This window comes from Tursiops truncatus, chromosome 13 (genome assembly GCF_011762595.2).
Source record: "Tursiops truncatus isolate mTurTru1 chromosome 13, mTurTru1.mat.Y, whole genome shotgun sequence".
Taxonomy (NCBI): Eukaryota; Metazoa; Chordata; class Mammalia; order Artiodactyla; family Delphinidae; genus Tursiops; species Tursiops truncatus.
Genome location: NC_047046.1, coordinates 43,670,280 through 43,695,140, shown reverse-complemented (window position 1 = coordinate 43,695,140; position 24,861 = coordinate 43,670,280). Strand labels below are relative to the sequence as shown.

Sequence of the window (24,861 nt, the reverse complement as noted above, 5' to 3'; positions counted from 1 at the left end):
TAGACTTGCTAAATCTAAATTATAAATTATTTTAAGGACTTGAATTTGATTTTTTAAAAAGCTGATATATAAGATACTTATTCTATAGGAAAATAGTTTATAAAGAATAGTTTAGTTAAGCCAGAAACAAGAGTCTATGAAATGAGACAGATGCTCTGAGTCTCAGAAACAGATGACTAGCTCATCTTGTGGACTTCCTCACTGTTGAGTACTTACAAGTTACATGATTTTTAAAAAATCATATCTATAAATTTATAACTGTAGTGGATAATTTCTATAGATAGTTTTTTTCTTTCTCAGATGAAAAATTAAATTCAAGCCACCTATCAGGGAAGAAGAAAAAAACCCAGTGAGTTGATGCTCATAAGATACAGATAACACTTTCCAACCCCATGTTTGCTCATGGTGACTGACTGCTGGCAGGAAATAAACATTTTCAAGAATCTCACATTCATAATCTCAGAGCAGAGAACTTGTGAATAAGCCCTTTGAGGGAGGTAATAGCATGAGGATATTACTCAAGAGAATGCATTCTACTCATTTCCCATTTATTACAACATCCAGTTACTGCTTTTATGGTAGGTCCTCAATTAACTAATCCACACAGTTGTTGTTTTTTTTTTTTCCTGGTTCATTATAGTCCTGTAGGGGTTAACCAGGAACCTAGTTCTATTCAAGCTTTACTTTTAAACATTTTTATAAAACGCATTAGGAGACTTCGGCTATTTATTATAACACCAATAATGAATGTGATTATATTTTTAATTAAGGACTGTGCATTGACCTGGGTGAATATTTTTGTGAATTTGAATTTTCATTTTAGAGTTCTGTGACACGGCCATGCCCCAGAAGTTAGAGGAAAGAGTAAAAGGTTTATTGAATGACAGATACGAATTTGTTCTGATGTCAAATTGAACTTTTCCCTCTAAGATTAGAGTAAAAAGAATTTTTTTTAACTTTAAATATATAAAAGTGATGGCTTCCGTTTAATTGAGGCTTACTGTATTTCTTCTTCTGAAAGTCTTACTTTGAAAAGGATAGAAGGAATCTGGAAGTATTCATACTTAATAGTATGAATAAAATTCATACTTAATAGTTTGCTTCATTCAGATTTATTTTGATTGGCATGTGATTCTTATGTTGTGTTCTGAAATAGCCGAAATCACAACATCTTGATAGAGTCTCCTCTATTTTTGAATTGTTTTAAATAGTAACTGAAAAATTTGCATTAATTGAACAGTACCTTGTCATAACATTTGCTTTGTGTCATGAAAGGTTACCTATATTTGGAAGTAACATTTTGGTAAAAGGAAGATTATGGAATATTTATGAACTTTCTCTCTCACAGATTCATAGGTTATTAGAACAGGATGGAACTTTAGAGCTTTTCAACCACAACCTTCTCAATTTACAGTGGAAGGAAATGAGGTCCAGAGAGATTAAATGACTTGCCCAAGGACACACAGCTGAAGAGCTGTATAAAAAGGACTGTAACCCTGAACTCTTAGCTGCAGGTCAGGTATTTTGTTTGTTTGTTTGTTTGTTTGCTTTGCGGTATGCGGGCCTCTCACTGTTGTGGCCTCTCCCGTTGCGGAGCACAGGCTCCGGACGCGCAGGCTCAGCGGCCATGGCTCACGGGCCCAGCCGCTCCGCGGCATGTGGGATCCTCCCGGACGGGAGCACAAACCCGTGTGCCCTGCATAAGCAGGCAGACTTTCAACCACTGCGCCACCAGGGAAGCCCCAGGTCAGGTATTTTTACTATGAAAAATTCTCTCCAATAAATGTACTATAACTTCAAAAAATTATGGTGTGAAGCTGGAGGGTGTTGAATTTTATTTTCAGTATACTTCATTATGGTGAATTAGTTTTTGCATCCACATATATGTTTAGGTAGTTAAATGCCTTTATTTGTATGAAAGTATGTTTAATTCAATTTGTGAATTAATTGCAAGAATAAGTTTATTTGGGTGAGGATAATTTTATTTATTTTCATGACCCAGTTTTAGGACTTTTGCTCCTGAAAACCTCCATAAGATAGTGGGGAGGAATAGGGATACTGTGTAAAACAACTAGTTTAAATTCTTGGATTACTTCCTGGTTTTTACAAAAATGTTTGAAGAAAGATGAGAATTAATTATCATCTGTTTATGACCCTTAGTTTCAATATACCAAGAGTTATAATTTCAACTTCGAGGTAACTGAATTTTATTGTATAGAACAGCTACCTGTGCACTTTTAATTACCTTTGTTTTAGTTAATTTCTTCAGATGCAAATGCGTGAGGAATCTTTCAGTGCATAGATTTGTGGTAAATATTGGGTTGGCTGAATTGGTCGTTTGGGGTTTTCCATAAGATCTTACAGAAAAATCCGAATGAACTTTTTGGCCAATCCAATATTTTCACGGTCATAATATTTGGTACAGAACCAACAGAAACTGTTGATAACATTATTTATAGTATTCTTTCATTATAAATCTGTTTAAATAACCAAAATCAATAATATAACCAACTGGAGTTAACAGTGATTGTTTTCTTAGAGGGGCAGACAGAAAAAAGGCACAGCCAGTTGGCATCAAAGTATAGCAAGAGTTTAGTGCCACTGGCCACAGCTGGTGGAGTTTGCCAAAAAAGTGCTACTCCAACTTCTATTGGGCCATTGATATTCACATGTGCAGCCTTTTTTCATATTATAGAGCCCAAAACTTTTCTTTTAATTGCATTTTAAAATCCTGTTAATTTTTTTGTTGGCATTTATAAATATGTAAGAGTTTATCAGTTGGGCTTAAGACGCTTACTTATATTACTTCATTTATTTCTTAACTGACTGTTCATTGATTACCTACCTACAAGTACCTATTAAGTAACTAGTGAAAACAGGGTGCTCTTTCTAGGCAAATCATGTTTTGATGATTGTAATCAGCTCCGTTGTACGTATTCATGTATTTTTCCTGACTTCACATTTACACTCTAAATTTTTTTATAATTTGAAAGCCAGTTTCAAATTGCAGTGTTAGGCATTCTTAGGTAATTAGCATTGCTCAGTAGTTATTAATAGCCTCTTTTTATACTTTACAGTTCCTTCTAATTTCCATTTCTCAGATAAGTAGTTTTGGGCCACAACCCTAACCCCCTGCTGCCTCTCCCACAAATAAGCCAAATATATAAGGCCTCTAATGACAAAAATTGGCTTCAAACCACAAGATAAGTTTTAGGATTTTCTATGTTTACTTTACATTAAGTGCCTAAACTCTTGACTTAAACAGGCAAGAGAGTAATTTACATATTCATTAAAAAATAAATAATAATCTGCTCTGCCACCGCCCTTCCCCAAGGTACCAGCTACTGTCACTCACTAATGGATACTCAGTGTGGGAATGGGCCTCTTGTCCTGCATAAAGTTCCACAGCCTTGACTGCCGGGCTGGATGTATAGAACCAGAAAGCAGAGATTTGGGTCTATGGTAGTGTACCCAGTATTTCTAGTTCAAACAGAACAAAACCAAAGAAAACGTTTCGGGCTAGGCTGTGCTTGAAATTTTTCATTTCTTAATTCTTTAGGTATTTTGCAGTCCATCAATTCCAAACGCTTGGAGATTCATTTCTCCATTTAATAAAGTTAAAAAAAAATAAGGTTTTTTTCCTACGAAAATTAACTCATGATTTCTTGGTTTATGGAAAACATCACAGTTTCCCCCAAAGAGAGGGAGGAACCACTCACTTTTACTTTCTCTTCTAAATGGGAAGGGAGGACACAGGCCAATTTCACAGTAGAAGTGGTTTCAGCCCCTCCCGTGGAGTTGATAAGACTGGGGGGCCTTTCTGTACAGATGGCCGAGGGAAAGGGGAACATGCATCAGCTTCTCACACTGCATGTCCATCGCTGGCTCCCTCTTGAGCAGTTTGAGAAACAGGAAGAGAAGTAGGTAGAAATGGAGAGGGCAGAGAAAACCTGAAACAGGTGCACGAGTGGCTAATTTTGGCTTTGATAGGATATTCATTAAGACCAAAGCAGGGAGTCTTGGTAGGGTGAAGTAATTTTATTTTTTACTTTTGCGTATTTGGAAGCCTTCTTAAGCAATCAAGGAAATTAGAAACCCTTTGATACTTAGGGCAGATTTTGTGATCTATTGTGTTTGGTTTCCTGGATTCCAGAGAAGTTTATTCCTGTCCTTTAATCAATTCTTTCTCTTTTTAAAACTGAGTCCCCAAGAACTGCTATTTCTGGCAAACATAATGTTTTACTCAAAATTGCACGTAGGTATTAAGTAAGCTGGGTGAGATTAAATTCTGAAACGTGTTGTGGTGTATTTGTTTATACATCACAGGTGTGGGTACAGTCAAGTCTCCAGGTGGCTTTTGGAGAAGTTTAAGTTAAGAGGGTGCTGTTAAAGAAATGCATACAGCTGCAGATGGCTTTGAGAGGCGGGAAAATTCACCACTAACTTCATTATGGGAGATGAAAATAAGTTGTGTGTAGTCGGGAGGGTCATGTAAATAGCTCCAGGGCTCAGATGACACTGCCAGGGAGGTAGCAGCTATGTGTGTAGCTGAGAATGGGAACATGGGAAGCTCTCGAATATTCTCGAACAGAAGTTTGGACATAAAAAATATTAAGTGGGAAGCAACCTCCTGAGGTTTTCTAGGTGTAGTGTAACTGGAGAGTTATTTAAATCATTCACATGAATTCATTAGCAACAGCTGTGTTAGAGGTGAACTATTACGTTTTGTAATCCAGATCGCCATGGTGAGTCCTCCACTCGGAGGTCCTAGAATCAGATTTGAAGTGTCATGAGTAATATGACAGTAACACTTGTTAACAAATTTTACAGAATTTCCCTTTTTTAAAACATGTGTCTGAGTGAATTCCAGTTTACCCCTCTTAGTGGAGTTTGTCTTACTTGCGTTCAGACCTTCTTGTTCAATGGGACAGACGGATAAAGTGTCAGCTAGGTGAAGCACATGTCATTGCCATGCAGGTGGCCTGTCCTGAGCTAGCGTCTCAAAATTTACTGTAATAACTGTAGAGAGCCTAATAATTGTAGTCCTTTAAGTTCCAACAAAAAGTTTTTAGGTTTTTTAGAAATTTTTAAAATATGCTTACATGATGCATAGTCTTAAATATGCATAACGTTGGATTGTCTCATGGTTGAAGAGTCTGCCAAGCTAGACTGAAGACCAGAGGCATCGTGTCATGTACCAGATTTGGAGAAACTCAGGCCCTCTGTCTTTCTCGTATATACCATGGTAGTCTAGCATGGTATACTACTGTATTACTAAGGGTCTTCCAGAGAAACACTTATATATGTTTTATTGTATAAACCCTTATATATGATTTATTGTAAGGAATTGGCTCAAGTGGTTATGGAGGCTAAGTCCCGAGGTCTACAAGCTGGACACCCAGGAGAGCCGGTGGCGTAGTTCTGGCCTGAGGACCATAGGCTCAAGGCCCAGGAAAAGTCGATGTTTCAGTTCCAAGTCCCAAAGCAGGAAAAAACTGATGTCCAAGTTCGAAGGCAGTCAGGCAGGAGGGATTCTCTTTTACTTGGAGGGGAGGATTAGCGTTTTTTGTTCTATTCAGGCTTTAACTGATTAGATGAGGTCTACCCACATTAGGGAGGGCAATCTACTTTACTCAGTCTACCTGTTTAATTCAATTTCATCCAAAAACACCCTCACAGAAGCACTCAGAGTAATGTTTTACCAAATACCTGGGCAACCTGTGGCCCAGTCAAGTTGACATAAAATTTCCACATCACACATGGTGTCTGTACAGTGCCCAGAACAATACAAACACCAGTGCTTAATAAATATTGATGGATGGATGGATGATGGATGGATAAATGACAGTTCATTATAGAAGTTAAAGAATCATAAGTTTCCATTCTGTAAATCTGGAAATACTTCTGTTTTTGCTGGTTGAAAAGCCATAATTTCACAGATGTTTTTTGAAATATAATATTCTTTGAACCTTGCATTTAACATATGGGCCAAGCCGAAGGTTATTCCTACCTTTGAATGTACTCAAAGATACTCAAAAGGATCTAAACCCGTCTCTTCTCTGAAATTGCACACCATTCATTTTCCTTGCTATTTGCTTCTCTTAATATCTCATTGCCTCTCAGTTTTTCTTAAATTTCCATGGCCTCTTTTTTCCCCTATCCTCATGGTATTTAATATTTATATTTAATTTTGTTTTTATTTATCTTTATTTATACTTACTATTTATCTTTTCATCACTCTAAGTCATTTTGGTTTTCGTGAGTTCTGCCCTTAATGAACTTCTTTCTAATGGATTATTGCCAATTGACTTTATTTTCACTGTGTTGATAATAACTTTTCAGATTTTAATTGATGAAAAATTGTTCAATGAAATCTTCCAACTGATTATAAACTTATTAGTATGACTACAAACACAAAAGATGAGATACAACATCAATATTTTAAAACATATTTATGGGGCTTCCCTGGTGGCGCAGTGGTTGAGAGTCCGCCTGCCAATGCAGGGGACGCGGGTTCGTGCCCCGATCTGGGAAGATCCCACATGCCGCGGAGCGGCTGGGCCCGTGAGCCATAGCCGCTGAGCCTGCGCGTCCAGAGCCTGTGCTCCGCAACGGGAGAGGCCACAACAGTGAGAGGCCCGCGTACCGCAAAAAACAAAACAAAACAAAAACTTATTTATTATATATAAATAACTTGAGTTCATTTTCTCTTAATCTGGTATTTTCACCATAGGATCATAACATTTTCTTGACCTGCATTCCTTTTAATTCCTACAGAACAGACACTGTCAATGTTTAGGGGACATCGTTAATTTTAAGTAACTCTCAATATTATAAAATATTTAATGGTGTAAAGGGAGTTCTGAAAATATTACGGAAATACCATAATTTAGAGGATTTTGTTAGTAATTGTTTTCTTCCTCTAATCAAAAAGTTAACATTTGCTCTAGAAAGTTTGAATTGATAATCATGTACTTTCTAAAAACAATTGAAGTATGGTAAGTTTACTTTGAAACAGCAGATGAGCAAAGAGAAGAAAATAAATATCCCTCGTGACAGACTTCGTTGGCTGTGACATGGAGAGACTTCTGTTCCTAGTTTATCCATCTAGTTCTCCCCTATGGTACTGTATATGGACAGTAAATCCTTGTTATTCAGGGATTCTGTACTTGTGAACTCACCTCCTCCCTAAAATTTATTTGTAACCCCCTAATCAGTACTTGCACCTCTCTCAAGGTCATTCACAGCCAAGTGCAGCGTGGCAAAAATTTGTCACCTAATATACACTTTCCCTGCTGATACTGAGCAAAGCAACACTCTGCTTTGTTTCAGTCCTCATCCTGTAAACAGGTGTCCTTCTTACAGTCTGTTTAGTTGCACTTTTTGTTGGTGATTTTCTTGTACTCACAGGCGTAGTACTGAAGTGCTATCTAGTGTTCCTAAGTGCAAGAAGGCTGTGATGTGCCTTTTGGAGAAAATAGGTGTGTCATATAAGCTTCATTCAGGCATGTGCTGTAGTGCCCTTAGCCGTTTGCTCAACGTTAATGAATTATCAATATATGTTTAATCAGTGTCTTTAAGCAGAAATACACATACCACAAAGTTATGTATTGATTAGTTGACATTAATGTTGTGACCAGAGGTGTGCAGGACCCTAACTCCGAATTTCTCTTAGGAGCAATAATTAAATATTCACTAAATCAGTGTTTGAAGTGATTTTATAGAACATAACTACAGAGAATAACAAGAATCAACTTTTTTTTTTTTTCACTTTTCAAAAGTTGACTTGCACTGTACATTTGTGCGTTTTTCCTTAATGGTGTATTTTGAATATTTTTCTGTGTCATTAAATATTCTTCGGTGTCTTTTTAATGTCTCTGTAGCAATACAGTATGCGGATGGGCTGTCAGTTTATTTAATAAAAGTCTTTTTATAGAGCAGTAACTAACCCTCCCCCCCAACTTTTTGCTGTTGTATGCAATTCTGGAATAAACATCATTGTAGCTTAATCTTTATCATGTACATGATTATTTCCTCAGGATAAATTTTCTGCAGATGAAATTTTGGAACACAGGGTACGCACATTGAGAATTTTGCTGTTTGTAAAATTCCTTTGTGATCTTTCTAATGTATTCTTTTCTAAAAAAAAAGGAAATTAACAAAATAAACTCTCCATTTTTATCAAATTTTGAAAACTTTTATGGGATTTTGAAAAAATTATAAGTTATTTTTATCTTTCATTTCAGTGGCCATTTATAGCAACTGTTTTCTAATATATTTAACTTGCAGGGCAGTGTATTTTAGACAGGGAGAGAATTGCAGATTAGATAAGAATGCACTTGCAGGAGCCCTTAGGGTTTTTTAGTCCAACCTTCTCTTTGTATTGATACAGTTGAAGACTGGTTTGAATATTCTAATGTGAATTCAAGATTTTAAAAAGAACCAAACTGGGGAATGGGGGAGGGATGGATTGGGAGTTTGGGGTTAGCAGATAAAAACTATTACATATAGAATGGATAAACAACGAGGTCCTACTGTATAGCACAGGGAATTATAGTCAATATCCTGTAATAAACCATAATGGAAAAGAATATACATGTATAACCGAGTCACTTTGCTGTACACCAGAAACGAACACAACATTGTAGATCTACAATACATGAATATAAATAAATAAATAAATAATAAATAAGTTCCTTTCCAAAAAAGAACCAAACTACATAGCTTTATTTTCTTCTGAATGTTATAACCCATAGGTATGGAGGAGAACTCAGACTGTTTACCTCCATTTACAGCCCCTCTTTGATTTCTTTTGTCTAGCTCTGTTAGAGATCTCTAAATTCAGGAAGCAAGAATCACACATCTGTTCTTTGTAGATGCAGGTGTGTAAGCGCAGAAGGGGTATCACTCCCTCCCCGGCCCCGCAAGTCAGAACAAGTACACATAGACCCTCTGCTGCAAGGGAGATCCTGATTAATGCCTTAGGAGGAATCTGAGCTGAATACACTGGAAATACAGAGGTTGGAGTAAATGTTACTTTCTGCTGTGAGAATTGACGGCTGAAAGAGGTGACGTGTGTGCTAGACATTGAAAGATGACTTATGTTAATGGGAAAAATTATCTAATGCTATAAATTTGCATGCCTCTACTACATTGGCAGATGTTTAATTTTGCATATGATTTTTCTTGAGTAGTGAGCGTGTCTAGCTTATCATTTATTTTAAGCATTGCTGCTACAAGAGAACAAATGTTGATTTATGCCATTTACTTCTTATTTACAAAGTACATGTGGCATTTCATAGTTTGCACATTTCCTCATATCAGATTTTTCAGTTTGTTTCTGCAGTGCCTTTGAGATCGTAAATTATTGAATAAGTAATATTAGATTGTGTTGCTATATTTTAATTTGTTAACATTTTACCCTAATCTGATCATTTTGGATTTTGTTCCACTTTTTGATTATTACAGATAATGCCAAAGAACAACTTAATGCTCACATCTTTTTTATTTCTTGTGGGATATTTTTAGAGCATATATTCCTAGGAGTGGAATTACTTGGAGCTGTTTCATTGCTTTTGTCGTGTATTTTCATACTGTTTTCCAAAAACGTGTTGTTAATTAATAGTATTCTTTACAGTAGTTACCCCATCATCGTGTGTTATTTTAAAAAAAAGAGTCTTGCTTCCTTAGCGGCCATGAAATGGCATCTCAAGTTTGCTTTAATTTATGTATCTTTGATTTCTAGCAAGGGTAGACCTTTTTCTAATAGTATTTACTGTTGGAATTTTGTCTTGTATAAAATCATTATTCATAATTTTTACCCAAATACTTGCCCAGTGGAGCCTTTTCTTTGCCACAATTAAGGTCATTCCATTTTTTATGGAGTTATTCCATATACTTTTTATGTACGTAAAATTTAAAGTCTCTAATGTGTACGTTCACAGACCTAGTGGTACAGAGGGAACTGCACCTCATGTTATTGGGTTTTCATTTGGATCCAGACTAAGGAATAAATACATGTGTGAACCACCCTCATAATAACCCCTAAAAGAAGCAGAGCTAGTACAAAGGGCGAAATTCCCATATAGTTTATTTTTTGACATTGGAATGCACCCAGTTATTCACAGTAATCACCTCTTAGGCCTCATACCAATTCGTTCATCCCTTTTCTGTTGTTATTATACCTCATGTACGTACACTCTCCATTTGTAGGACTTAATCTCAGTACATCGTAATTCTTTTTTATGTGTCTGTGTTCCCTCTTCCGGATGCTTCCTGGGAGGTGGAAACCCATAGTCAGATTCTTCTTTTTTTTTTAATTCCTCACGCCTAACACATAACAATGCAGTTCCTCCTACGTTTGTTCATTAATTCAAGTATTTATTGGATGTCTGAGTGCTGTCCTAAGATTTATTGGGCACAGAGTATATAAAGATGAGAAAACCCTGGTGCCTGAAGTCTGGCCAGACTATTTATGGAGGGAAAACCTGGGTCCCTAGATAATTTACAAGTCTGATTTTAGAGCTTAAAAGGGTCTTAAGCACTAGAAAATATGAGTTGAGACACTTTTTTAAAGCAGCAATGATCAGGAATTATTGGAAAAATTATGTAATAACATGCTATAAATTCATCAAAGGTTATTTTCCCAAACTTGATCAACTTTTAATTAAATTGGCCTGGCCAGCTATAAATCCCCACACTCATTCATTAAAAACTTCAAGTCCTAGAAGAGTAGCATTTAGAGCTGGGAGAGATCTTAGAAATCATCTATTTAAAACTCTTTACAGTTGGGGAAGCCGAACTGCAAAGTGGTTGTGACTTTCCTCAGGCTAGCTGAGGTTTTTATTTCAAAAAGAAAATATTTCAAAAAGGTAGAAGGATATATTTCTTAAGAAATATAATGAAGAACTTTAGGCACCTCTTTGCATATTTGAGCCTAAGAGTTTTTAATCAAATGCGAGAATAACTTAGGTTTGCTCATTCGTGGGCTGTGACAGTGTGTCCAATTGGCCTTTAGGGAAGTCTGTGTCATATGCTACCCCATCTCTCATCATCCTATGTGTTCCTCCAAAAATGCTTCCTGTGTATGCTGTCTGCTTTTTAAAAAGTGGGATTGAAGTTTTGGGACTTTAGTTATAGTTCTCTTTGTGACAAGGACATGAACAAATTACTACTGGGTTTTGAGTTTTCATTTTTCCATATTCTCTATAATATGTAAAAGAATGAAATAGGCTATGTCAAGGAAATTGTATTAGTCATGCAACCGGCTGGCAGTATTAGTGTTTTTCACAGTGTTTTGTCTGAACTTTGTCAAGTGCTTTTTTGTTTTCGAGAACAATCGAATGTTTTGTTTTGTCTTTTTTGTTTTTTTTTTTTTTTACTTTGCTTAGACTTTAAAAGATAAAGACATATTTTTCTTAATCACACCAGACACAGCTAACAGTGGCCTCCATATGGGATTAGAATGGAGTAAAGGGCAGAAAGAAACCTTTGAAACTCTATAGTATCTCTTTACTGAGTTCCAAAAACTTAGAACTCCCACCTTATTACTTTATTACATGGAAACTCTCAGTTAAGATAAGGGCTCAGGGGGCTTCCCTGGTGGCGCAGTGGTTGAGAGTCCGCCTGCCGATGCAAGGGACACGGGTTCTTGCCCCGGTCCGGGAAGATCCCACGTGCCGCGGAGCGGCTGGGCCTGTGAGCCATGGTCGCTGAGCCTGCGCGTCCGGAGCCTGTGCTCCGCAACGGGAGAGGCCACAGCAGTGAGAGGCCCACGTACCGCAAAAAAAAAAAAAAAAAAAAAAAAAATGGGCTCAGGGGCAAAAAACTCCAGTTAAAATCTTCTAACTTGGGCTTTGTTTCTGATCCATGTCAGAAGTTTTACTTCTTGAGTACTCTTTAGGGTAGTATTTGATTTTTCTGAAATGCCAAATTTTGTATGTTTGTGTATTTTTTTCTGGAAAATGGGATTTATAACATCATCAACAGTATTTTCAAAGGTGAAAGAGGTGACTTATGAAAAGGCAAACAACTCTGTTGTCACTATCTTTTTGAACAAGTCCTTCAGAATGACAGAGGTGACAGTTCAGTGTTACCTACATTTGTGATTTGTTCAACAGTATGAAAAGTATTCAGATTCATTGGTTGTCTTTGGAAAGAGATGTAACTTAGATGTAGGGCAGTGGCCTCGGCTTGAACATTGAATGATTCCACTTGGTTGTCGAGAAAATTTCTTTTTGATGGACCTCATCCTTTACTGTTAAAATGAGGGGAAAGATGTGAAGATTTCTGTGATTCTGTCCTTCCCGTATAATTTCATGCATTCTATGGAATGTAAATAAAATTAGAAATAAATACTAGAAGTGTGATTTCGTGCCACCTGGGTTATAGATTTTGCCTAGCTGTGGTTTCCTTAAAGATATGGTCTCTGACAAAAATAATATTTCTGTATTAGGATTTTCAACTGCTTAGTTTTTGTAAGGCTTTTACAATTTTCATGCTTTTTGCTTTTTGTTTTGTTTTGTTTTTTTCTCCTCTGATCAATATTTTATTCCTATTTCTTGATTTAGGGCTGTTGAAAGAATTTTGACAATTGGATTGAATGCCTCCCCTTGGGCTTCTGAGTGCTAACAAATAAAATTTGTGTGTCTAACTCTTCCTCTAACTTATTTATGTTGGTTTGATCATAACCATTCCAAATTTATACACAAAAAGTTATCATTTCTTCAGTTATAAAAAGGCTAAGGTTAGACCACGACTAGCACTGACCGTTGTTGGTTTGGCATCATGGTCAGTGATTTTCCTGACTTTTCCACAGTCTTCTTTCCTTGGCCTTGGAGGCTGAATTTGTCCCCCTCCAAATTCATATATTGAACCTACAGTACCTCTAAAAATGACTGTATTTGGAGAGAAGGTCTTTCCAGAGGTAATTAAGGCAAAATAAGGTCATCGAGTCAAAATGAGGTCATCAGGGTGAGCCCTAATCCGATGTGACCTGAGTCCTTACAAGAGGAGATCAGGATACAGACATACCCAGAGGGAAGACCACGTAAAGACACAGGGAGAAGACGGGCATCCATAAGCCAGGCAGAGAGGCCTCAATGGAAATCAACCCTGCCTGCACCCTGATCTCAGACTTCCAGCCTCCAGAATTGTGAGAAAATAAATGTCTGTTGTTAGCCACCAAGTCTGTGGTACTTCTCTAGGCAGCCCTAGCGAACTAATACCGGGGGTCGTGTTTCAAGCTCAGTTAATCAACTGACAAAAATAAATCTATCATTTTCCTTTGGAAACAATGTCCCTTCCTCACAGCCCCTTTGAGAGTGTCCTAAAACCATCAGTATTTTGTTAATTTTCCAATGGCAGCTCCTTCAGGGCGCTGATCAGTAGGTTGTCTTTAAAGTATCTTTTTCTGTGAAGCTTCAGGAAACATATACTTCGAAAAAGAATTTGCGTTAATCATTAGGATTAATTGCTCCATTCCCATCACAATATTATTTTATCTTCTTTGATGGTTTAAATTAATAAGTTGTTTTTTTCTTCCCCAATTTACAAAAACACACTGAAAGAATTGTGAAATATATGCCAGACAGACTGAAAGACAAAGTCTCTGGCTAACTGAACTAGAGGGAATTAAACCCACTTGGTCACAGAGTAGGTGAAAGGCAGCTCAGTGCCAGGGGGCATTTTTCATTTGCCATTTTCTCAAGGTAATTGAAGAATAAAGGGAGAAAAAAGAGGGAAAGGGAAGAAAGTACAATTTTATCACCTCTGCTCTCAATTTGGTTTATGATCCCTAATTGTTGATTTCTAGTAGGGAAAACAAAAACGAAAGCAACCTTTTTGCAATCATGTAGGTATTACAGAAATCAGTACTCTTAAGTTTACTTTCTTCTTGTGGCTTCATATCAGAGTATATCTAGATTCTATCATTTTTACAGCTTTATCCTGGAAAATACGGGATAGTCGACCTATGCAATTAAATGCAAAATCAATGTAAACTGCCCAAAGGACTAACATATTGGGTATTAGATTGTGGAGACAAATGCTTTTTCAGTCCTCTTGTGGTTCTACCACTATTGGATGTAGAAATTTAAGGCTTAATCTCTATTATCTCAATGTTCTAGTTGTAGGCAGAGTGAAAAGGAATAAAAAGACTTTTCTTTTCTTCCCCAATCCAGAAAGTTGCATTAGAAATATTATACTGGCTTCTGGGTGATTTTAGGCCATGATAGATGCAACATTCTACAGTACAGTAAGAGAAAATTTGTCTTTTGCCCTGAAGTTATATTTTAGGTTTCGTTACGTTCTTATCTACCATAAGATTGGAAGGAGAAAATCTTGTAGAGCATTTCCAAGAGTGTACTGAAATGCAGTAGGATATATACACAGTGTTGACTTCTGAATTCTGGAAAGGTAAAGGAGAAATGTCCTCTTTGGAAGGAAGATTGTGGGTAGCACCGGAGCAGGGTTTATAGATCTTTACCTGGGTGGAAGCTAGTAGACCTCAGTGTTGTCAAGTTAACTATCCTGCTCACGGGAGTGTGACCTTGGCAAGATGGTTCCATCATCTCTGGCCCTCAGTTGTCCTTCAGTGGTGACATGAGGGAGGTGGATGAGATTTGGGCTCTTTCCTTTTAGGGACCTCAGAATCATTGCCCAATACACAAATCCATATTAATACCACACGTTTGCCACTATTCTTCAAATGAATTTAGATGCGATTGAGATAATTGCAATATGCATCCGTTTAAAAGCATATTGAATTCAAAATAGTTCTTTCATTATCATTATCTTAGTCCACAGATGCTAAAAAGAACATTACCAATATGTGGGAGGAAGTCAGTTCTGTGTTTTGTGTACTTTTTTTTTATAAATTAAACATTAGAACTTACATTCCAAAAGGAAAGGAACAGCCTCATTGATCTCTAAGACCCTTACAGCTATGGCAGCCAATAATTTTTTGAAAGTTGCTATCTACACTTTAGTTTCTCATCACTGAAACCTCAAAGATTTACTAAAAGGATAAAATCAAAAAGTTTATAAAAACACAATTTACAGTGGGTTTGAAGGGTCTCTGTCTGCCAAACACGGATCCGAAGTGTGGACAGCTCCAGTGGGACCGGCATGGGGCTCTGTCTTGTGTCCTGCCAGTGTTCCTGGCACCTGTCATACACTGTTAGGTGGTATGTGACAAAAAAATATTTGTTGCTGACTGTATCTCTCGGAAAAAGACCTGGTTTCAGCTAACCTTACTTCCCCCAATTTTTCTTTTAAAAAACAGTTATAGATATAACCAAATAGGAAATTGATAAATTAGATATAACCATTTGCTTTAGAAAGATTATTGGGCCTGAAAGAAATTGCAGTGGAAATTGTTTTACATTATTTAAAATTTTTAAATAATTAACTTTATTAAATAATAATTAAATAATTGAAGCATGACTCTCTTTACAGACCATCAATTTATAGACTTTTTAGGAAGAAGACTGTGAAAAAACAGATATTCTTGTATACAGAGAGGTACGACCATTTAAACTTTTTCTCACATTTTAGGAAATGCTGTTGACAATGAGAATAATTGTGATGTATATAATTATAATGTGAAGAAATGTGTGCAACTGGTTATTCTTTCTAAGTGGTGACTGAATATTATTGTTTGATTTTTCCGTGGTAATTATTATGTGGTTTCTGACTCCTTTATTTGAAGTCCTAAAATCTTTCTTCCAGAAAGTTATCAGTTCATGGTGTCCTTATCTGGCTTAGAGTCAGAGAAGTTTGTTTGGCATTTAGGTTTTTAGGAGGTTTGTTTCTACTGCAAGTAAAGGGAACATCCTTCTAATCTGTTGTCAAACTCTTCTTCTTTCTCTTTTCTATTCAATGTATATTCAGTTATGAGAAAGAAGAAATGAATAAAACTAAGCCACATAAATAATAATGAATAAAACTAAGTAGTTTTTTATTTGTTTATAAAGCTCTTTTAGAATCGCTATTATAAATTATACTTAAGTGTAATAGTCTGTATAATAATTTTCTTTAAGTCAGCTTTGGTTTCCCTTTGAATTTGCACTGTAGTCTTTACCTGACACCCAGCATAAACCTCTTGCTTTCTCTCACACTACGCAGGCTCTGCTTCCACTCGGTTCGCACTTACACTGTTTTGTATCCTTGTTATCTTTTGGTATGTACAGAGAGCCCCCAGTTTAGAAACACTTGACTTGCTGGGAAGGTGGCTGCCATGGAAACCTCCCTCAATCCCCTAGGAACCCTTCCCCACCACTGGGGACGCTGCTAGAGCTGGGAGCTTTACTGTCTCTATCTGCTACTTTAGGAGGTACCCAGCTCACTAGACCCCTCTAGGACAGACCTACACTCAGAAAGAACATTTCCTGCCCCATCACTGTCAGGGTCTGCGTGCATTCAAGTACATGAGGTTCCTTGTGCTGGTAATTCACTATTTTAGAAAGGATTCTAGGTTAGAAAGGATTCTCTGAGCTATTTTGGAGACATCCCTATGATTCCCAATTTAGTTTGAAATAAATCAAGAGTCAGACCTGTAAATTAACTTTCAAACCCATTTGTATGTTCAGGGTTCACATGTCTTATTTCTGATACTAGATTTTCAGTCTCACTGGGTAAGGGCAGTTGCTTAAAAGTGCCCAGAGCGATTTTTGCTTATATACTCAAAAATGCAATTCACGGGCTTCCCTGGTGGCGCAGTGGTTGAGAGTCCGCCTGCCGATGCAGGGGACACGGGTTCGTGCCCCGGTCCGGGAACATCCCACATGCCGCGGAGCGGCTGGGCCCGTGAGCCATGGCCGCTGAGCCCGCGCGTCCGGAGCCTGTGCTCCGCAACGGGAGAGGCCACAACAGTGAGAGGCCCGTGCACCCCCCCCCCAAAAAAAAAAAAAAGCAATTCACTTTTTGAGTACCAGTCTACACCCCCCACCCCATAAAAAAGAAAAGAATTATACTTTAATTTGATGTGAAAGTCTCTTTTTTCTTTAACCTATTTTTGTCAATTTAGCCATATAACTTAGTTGCTTCTCATCCATTAAGCCTAATTGATCAAGGTAGTATTTCATTTTCTCTGACTTACTGTCTGGTTTAACATTTTCACTAAGGAGCCTAGTTACCAAAGAGTCATCTTTTCATTTTGACAAACTAAGCATGTCCACTGAGGAGCTTGTGTTTGTAAATTTTACATTCCAGCCCCTCTGAGGGGGAAAAATAATGAGGAGACAAACAATACAGACCACTAGCCTGGATTTCCCTGTCCTTGTATTGTACCGCAGCTATAATTTCCCTGTCCCAGGGCTCCCATGGTAGAAGTCTGGTCAGCATTATTTTTTGTTCTGTTTTCTTGCTGTTTTTACGACCGGAGCAGTGGAAAAATATGTATTTCAGCAGGAGATGATGACAGCTAAGTGGCCTTGCCACACTTTTCAAAATATGACAATATTATATATCCAAGGAGTATATATTTGGGTATTGAGGTATTTGAGGTATAGAAAGAAAGAAAGATTGTTATTTTATTTATTTTTTATTTTTTTACTTTTTAACCGAATGTAGTAAAAAGATTGGATGAAGACAGCCCCAGGAGTACAAACTCACTGTGTCCAAATGGTGTCATTGCAGGAGGGCATGAGTGTGTGGCTTGTTTGTGTTGGCATGCAGGCATGTATAGAGGGTGGTATAAAATACCCTGGCATGTGAGACAGCAAGAAGAGGCTTTTAGTCCTTGAACCCGATTACTGTTTCTGTTAGAACATGTGCTCTGCTTTCTTCAGGCAGGCTCGTCGTGTTTACACCATTCCATCTTTGTCTCTCCTCACGGCATGGGGAGAAACACTTTATGCTTCCCTGCGCTTCTCTTCACAACAGATGCACCGCCCTTTGTGTGCTTTGCCTCAAACTTGTCTTTCATCCTGTCTTTTGTATCTTTCGCAAGGAAATTGATCTCATAAAGAATGCTATCAAATTCATCAACAGGCAAAAGCTAGCATTTCAGAGTATAAGGAAGAGGCATAAAAAGAATGCAATCGTAAGCTTGACTGTTTCAACAGAGCTGCTCAGCAGAAAATATGAAATCGGCCTGCATGCCATGAAATCACTCAGGGCATGGCTAGCGAAAGAATTTCACAATGTGGATAACCTCCAGCCCTCTGACTGTATGCAAAGTAGAAGGCCTGAATAAGAGTATTGTGTTAGAAAACCTTAAGCTGGAGGGAGTCTAAAAAGCCCAATCTCGCTGTTTATTTTGGACATTCAAATGCTGTCTAAGAGAAGAGAACTCATTATGACTCAGTTCCGTTAATTAGACGTAAATTACCATCTTTTGTCTGATACAAAAGAAGGTAAAGGGAACTCTGCAAGACCAGAGGATACAGAAATTCTAATGAGATGAGGGCATGGTCTGGGAAACCCAGACTGAACACAGGAGCCATTCAACTTGAGGCGAGCCCCTAGTAGGGCTTGTGTATGAGCAAAAAGCAAAAACATACATTTGTAATTGTCCAGATTCATATACTATTGAGAGCCGTGGTCAATGCTCCCACGGAGCTCATAGGGTCCTGATTTTGACAGGATGTGAGGCTGACCCAGGAAATTTGCTCTTCTTATCCATTCCTGATTCCACTCTTAAGATTTTTGTTGTGTACACAGTCTGTTCTCAGTGGGAAATGAAAGGCCTCAACCGTGATTGAATGATAAGTAAATGGACCTTTTAACTTAAAAACAATGAAGTCTTAATAAATCAAGGAAATTAGCAAAGTTTGACCAGGAGACTTAAGGAGTTAAACAGAAGGAGAGAAATTGTTTAAGCTTAACAATAACTGGAGAAGTACAAAATTCTGCTGTTGGAAAGGACTGTAGGGTAATTCTGGAACTGAAAAGCCACTTCATTAGGCTAAGAAAATAGTAACCCCATTAATCCTTTCTTTAGAAATGTATAAACACGTTCTTAATTGCATCAACTTCTCAATGGCAAACCAGGTTGTTCCAGAGCAAATTTAGCCTCACTGTTTCTGCCTACTAGAAAGTTGCCCTTGTGTTGGGCAGAAATTAACAGGGTCTCAAAGGTCCTATGGTCTGGTCACTAAATGTCATTAGTTTCTAAAACAAGTTTATAATACAGTGGTAAACATGCTTCCTGGTGGATAATATTTTCATTCCTCTTTGAGAAGATGGGCGCAGTAGGAGTTTATATCCTGTGTCCTACACTGTTGACTATCATGCTATGAGTTCACATGACTCTAATGCTAATTTTATAGGAAGTTATAATGTTAGAAGTAATTAGTTCATTCATTCAGCACATTAAGTACATATTAAGTCCCAAACACAGTGTTATGCAGGAGGGATTCAAGGATTACTGTGACACAAGGATAGCGAGTACAGGACCACACTTGGAAGAAAGTTCCCTCAGGTCAAGATGCCCATGAACATGGTAATGTCAGTCACTGCCAAGTACCTCACTGAACATGGTTTTCTGAAGACGGCGGTTAAGTCCAGGCAAATAGGTCCAGATCTAGGAGTCCCCAGGAGGGAGCTGGTTGTTGATAGCATACTGTAGTGGATGGAATCATTCAGGATGAGTGAGAAGAGCCAGGACTTGGGAATGATGCCCCCAGGGTATTAAAATTCAAGGGGCGGGTGGGAAATTGAGGCACCTGAGATGGAAAATCAAGCCTGTTCAGAGAAGCAGGGTGAAACAAGTAGAGGCCATGCTGTGATTGCCGGGCAGCACAGTTCCTTTTCTCAGTATGCTTGAGTTGTAGGGTGCATGTGTCTGTCCATTTGCATGCGTTGTGGTGGGAGGTGGGGGGCACGGAAGAAAGGGACTGCCAAGTGGAGCCTGAAAAGTGTAGTTAGTGATTAGCCTGGAGAGAAAAATGGTCATTTTGGAACAAGCTTATGGCCTGCATACAGGAAAGTGTAAAAAGAGTAGTTGAAAAAAGGAAGGGAGGGGGTGACCTACGTCTCTAGGTGAAATCAGGGTCAAGGACAAAGTTGGAAGGCTAGTCACCAATAGGAAGAGAACTTCCAACTGTATTCCTGGAGTTGGGAATGGGTGTGAATGCTGATAACTTTATAGGTAGAAGAGTGGGGAATTGAACTTTGACCATCGCTGGTGGCCTCCATCTTCCCAGGAGAGTAGGAGGTAAAGTCACCCGTTGGTTGGGTGGGAGTCTAGTGAAGGTTCAGTATGGTCCCTGAAGGAGGGGGAGAAAAAAGTGTTATCAGAAACTTCATGCCTACTAGTTACCCAATTAGGACTCAAGGCGTGCATTGGAGGAGATGCAGAGCTGCAAGATTTTTTCCCAGAAACTCTCAGCTTCCTGCATCTGGGTGAGATGGTGCTTTGCTATATCGATCCCAGTTTTCAAGTTTTGCTGGGCGGATGAGGTTGAAAGATCAGGCCAAAATGGAACAATCATTTAGCTGATCAGTAACCTAGTAAGGGTGGCCTGGGGCTTAGATACGTGGACCGTGATGTCTGTGTGTGTGCGTGCACACGCCATGGCTTCTCAGTACCCTTCCTTCTCTATGAAATGTGTTGATAGTGGCGTGGAGAAACCAGGTAAACGGGGAGATTCTCTGGCCATTTCTCAGATGCTTGACCACAGATGAAGACACAAAAAGCAAGCCCTGAAGTGTTGGTGATTCTTCCTGTCATCATTTGGTACTCTTGAGTCTTCCGGGAAAGCAAAATAATGAAGAAACAACAAAGGAGGGAACATAAAAGTCCTTTCTCTGGTGTGTTTGATCTCAGTGACTCTGGCTGAATCCACCCCATTGATGTCCTTAGAATTCTGAGTAAGGGGTTGAATTCTGTCTTCAATATTGCTTGCTAGTTTTCAGGCAACAAAGAAACTGTGGATACTGCCTTTGATATTTGTAAAAACTCAGAGACTAAGAGGTATACAGAGAGTTAAATAAATAGGATTCATTTATGCTAGCTGCCAGCCCTGAGTCATGTACCGTTGGTATTCGGTAATTTGAATTTGTCAGACAAAAGTCTTCATGGCTGATTTGTTTACTGGCTACCCAGGACAGGCTGCAGATTGTATGTGAACCCAGCTGGAGACAGCTCTCTAAATTCTGCAAAATTGCTCTCTGCTGTACTCTGCAAGGCAGCTGGGGAGCTAACTAAACCAAAATATGTACCTTCTCACCCCCATGTAAAAATGTGAGTTTGAGGAGTTGGTCATAGAACCAACCTAATGTGTTCTCCAAACACTGAATTTAGGACAGTGATTATTGCCTACCCTGACGTTGTAATATCTGTGCCTGTTTCCATTTGCCTTAAGGAAAATCATGGTTTTAATTCATTTGACTATAGTGTGTGTATGTATATTTTCAGTCGGCCTTAAATTTGTCATACCTTTGAGGAATGAGAGAACATATTGAAATCAAGCTTCAGGGGGCTGGGGACTTTGTGAGTAAACCTAGGCCTGAAAATAAGGCAATCTGGGTTCTGGTTCTTGTTCAGCAACTAACCAGCTTCGTAACCTTGAGTGAGTCACTTATCTCTGGGGTCTTAATTTCCTCTGCCATAAAATGATCTTTAAGGTCTTTTCCAGCTCTTAATAATTCGTGATTCTTTCAGTTGTGTTTGAAAGAGTTTTACAACAGTTGTTTTTTTTCTTGCTGTTTTCTACTCGGGTAAATGTGATCCACATTTTTTTTTCCTGGCACAACAGTGCTTGTGCTTAAACTATAGATTACCCAGGTTTCTGTTGGATCAAAGCCCTTTCTTTTCAAATTCTTAGTCTTCTATGTGTCTCGTGACTTTTGACTATTTGTCTATTCATTACCACCTCAGGGAGAGGTGGACAGGGATGATAAAATATAAGATTTAGGCAAGAGGGCTTCCCTGGTGGCGCAGTGGTTGAGAGCCCGCCTGCCGATGCAGGGGACACGGGTTCGTGCCCCGGTCCGGGAAGATCCCACATGCCGCGGAGCGGCTGGGCCCGTGAGCCATGGCTGCTGAGCCTGTGCGTCCGGAGCCTGTGCTCCACAACGGAAGAGGCCACAACAGTGAGAGGCCCGAGTACTGCAAAAAAAAAAAAAAGATTTAGGCAAGATACTGCTGTAGGCTTTGTCCTGATGTTGAAAATGAGTTTCTTGGGGGATGTTATCTGTAGTTACTTAATTATACTCTCTATGTCTCCAGGAGCTAATTGAAGGAATGGCTTTACAAACAGATCAACAAGAGCACACATCTTTTCTAGGACTTCTCCCCTAGGAAGTTCATGGGCAGGAAATTTCATATCAGCATTCTTTTCTGCTTGGGTTGGCATAAATTGTTACTTGCTTTTAGGCTGCTCCGAAGTGTTTATAGCGCATTTTAGTTTAGTCCAGTGTGAAGAAGAACAAACCCTACTCCTGTGGTCATAGACCAGGGTGGGAAAGAACCTGTGGGAAAGAACCTTCGAGGTGATTCAGACCAGTCCTCCACCAGTGCTGAAATCCTCCCCTTCAGAGAAGACTCTCACTCTCGCCTGTGGGTACTGACAGTATTTTTCCTGTTCTTTCTCCTTGAGTCCTAAATAATGAAAAAAAATTTAACGTGTGTTTGCATTAGATTCAAGAAACTAAAGCTGAAGTATAATTAAGAAAGCAATCATTTAAGGAACAGCTGTGTGGTCATAAGACAACATGTGTAATGCACCCATTTCATAATCTAATGTAAAATAGGATTAATGAAATGATAGGAATTGCTTTGTGAATCTTTGAACAGTTTGTAGGAAAAAAAAGAAATTAATTTCTAGATGGGGGTGCCTCTTAAAATCTTTAATGTGACAAAGATACTTCATAGGAATTTGATCCACTGTGGCTAGTTTGAATCGACTTAGGTTATGAAGAAGTCTCCAGAGAAGAAGTGTAACCAAGCCTAAAAGGATTGGTTGCCATTTTTAAAACTTAAAAAAAAAAACAAAACCCTGAGGTAGCTGTGTTCCTTATAGTAATAGGAAGAAAATACTTGGATCAGCCATTTGGTTACAATAAGCTTGCAAATAGTTCACAGCAAGATTTTTCTTACCAAACTATAAACTTAATTTTGAACTTGAATATGTTATGTGAGGAGCCGTTACAGAAAAAGGTACTGTTTAAGAGATGGCAATGAAGAAAATATGAACCTCTCGCTTTCTGACCTGCATATGCTGTGCATTTTAATCAAATGAAATACCCTGCTCTAAAATGTTTCACCTTTGGCAAACATTATTCACATATATTTCATTACCTTAATGTGAAATTATGTGTGAGGTTCCACAGCCACTAAGCTAACCGTTTAAACCATGCTGACATGGACTGATGCTTGTAGCGTAGAAAATAATGAATTTTACAGATGCGACGTAATCATTATTCAGCAAAGTCTTATGAACCATCCAGGAAGCATTGTTACACATGGTAGGTGAAATAATACAATTAATGTTGTGCTTTACTCATATAATAGAGAGTAAATTACTTCTGTAGGACGGTCTAAGAAGTAAGACTTATAATACTGCAACTTGCAAAAAACACCTTAGCAGATAAAATATTACAGCTGGTTTATAAAAAACTTTAAAAATAGCCCGTTCGTGAGGGATGCCTTGTAATTTTAAAACATTCCCTAAAAGTTAATTTTAATATCTAGGTATAAGCTGTTTGCCTAAAACATACTTTAAATGGCTCCACTCTGGGCTTCAGTGACTATTTATCTTGACTAGTGCTTTATGAAGTACTTCGGGATATAAAAGGGACCTGTCCTAATGGAATAAAATACACCTGGGGAGAATTACTAATTTGAGTAAATAATTTAAAAGCAATTAAATGTAAATTGTTAGAGTTAAAGGAATCCAGGAAAGGAGAGATTATCCTGACCTAGATGGACAAACAGCATCTAGGACTGGATCTAGAATGATGAGGGCAAGTGTAAGTGACTCCAATGGTCTATAAGAGGCCCTGCTAGGCCCTTTGTGGATGGTAAGCCTCATAACAGCCTTTTCTCAACCAGGAGCCCAAGTCTCAGAGCTTAGTCACTTACCCTTGATCACAAAGCTACTTTGGGATAAGAAGACATTCAAAGTGGAAGGAATGCTTAAAAAAGGCCCTGAGGTAGGCTCAGCGGTGCTTTCCAGGAGTTCATGGCTGCTGAGCTTATAGGAAATCTGCATTACTGGAAAAATGATTTACATACGAGCCAGGACCCTTTTGATTATCGTTAAATATCTTTCTTGGTATTTATTACAAGGTGTGGAATATCTTAGGTGCTCAGGTATCTTAGTTGACAGTGTGCAGGAGAAATGCATCTTTCTCAATTTACTGTATAATACTTAAATGAGGTTGGTCATTGGGTTAAAAGTTAGCATGAGCATGATTTCACAAATGAGCCATAAGTATTATACGAACAAAATAACTTTTTAAACTGTATTAAAACTTGTGGTAATTTGTTTCCCCATTCTTTGATAATCAAAGGTGTCAGATTTTTTTTTAAAGTACTTCCTTTTCCTTTGTTGTCTTGTGCTGTTAATTTTTGAAAGACCTATTAAAGATTATTAAATTTATGCGGTATTGTCTGACAACTTCAAAATTTAGAAAGTGAGGCATCTTTACAGCAAAAATCAACCAGTTTGCATTGTAAACTTGTGTCTTAGTGTAATTTCTGTGGAATTTTAATTTCTTTTTGAATAGGAATGGGCTATTTCAAGTTGCCTTATTAAATAGGAATTGAAAACAGAGATTTCTGTATTCTGGTGTTAGATTCTGGTGTTATTCATGGTTTTTAGAATAGCCCTGAGAGGCCTCTGGGCTTGTGTTAGATTTCAGGTAGTGACCTTCAATATTCATGGCTAATTTCTCTTTGGCCTTACAGCAGCT

At 38.2% G+C, this 24,861-nt stretch overlaps 1 protein-coding gene across 1 annotated transcript in view; it reads left to right on the top strand.

The window, feature by feature from the left end:
- Positions 1 to 24,861, top strand: part of CDH2 (cadherin 2) — a 215,441-nt gene that overhangs the window by 73,047 nt on the left and 117,533 nt on the right. The window lies entirely within an intron of this gene.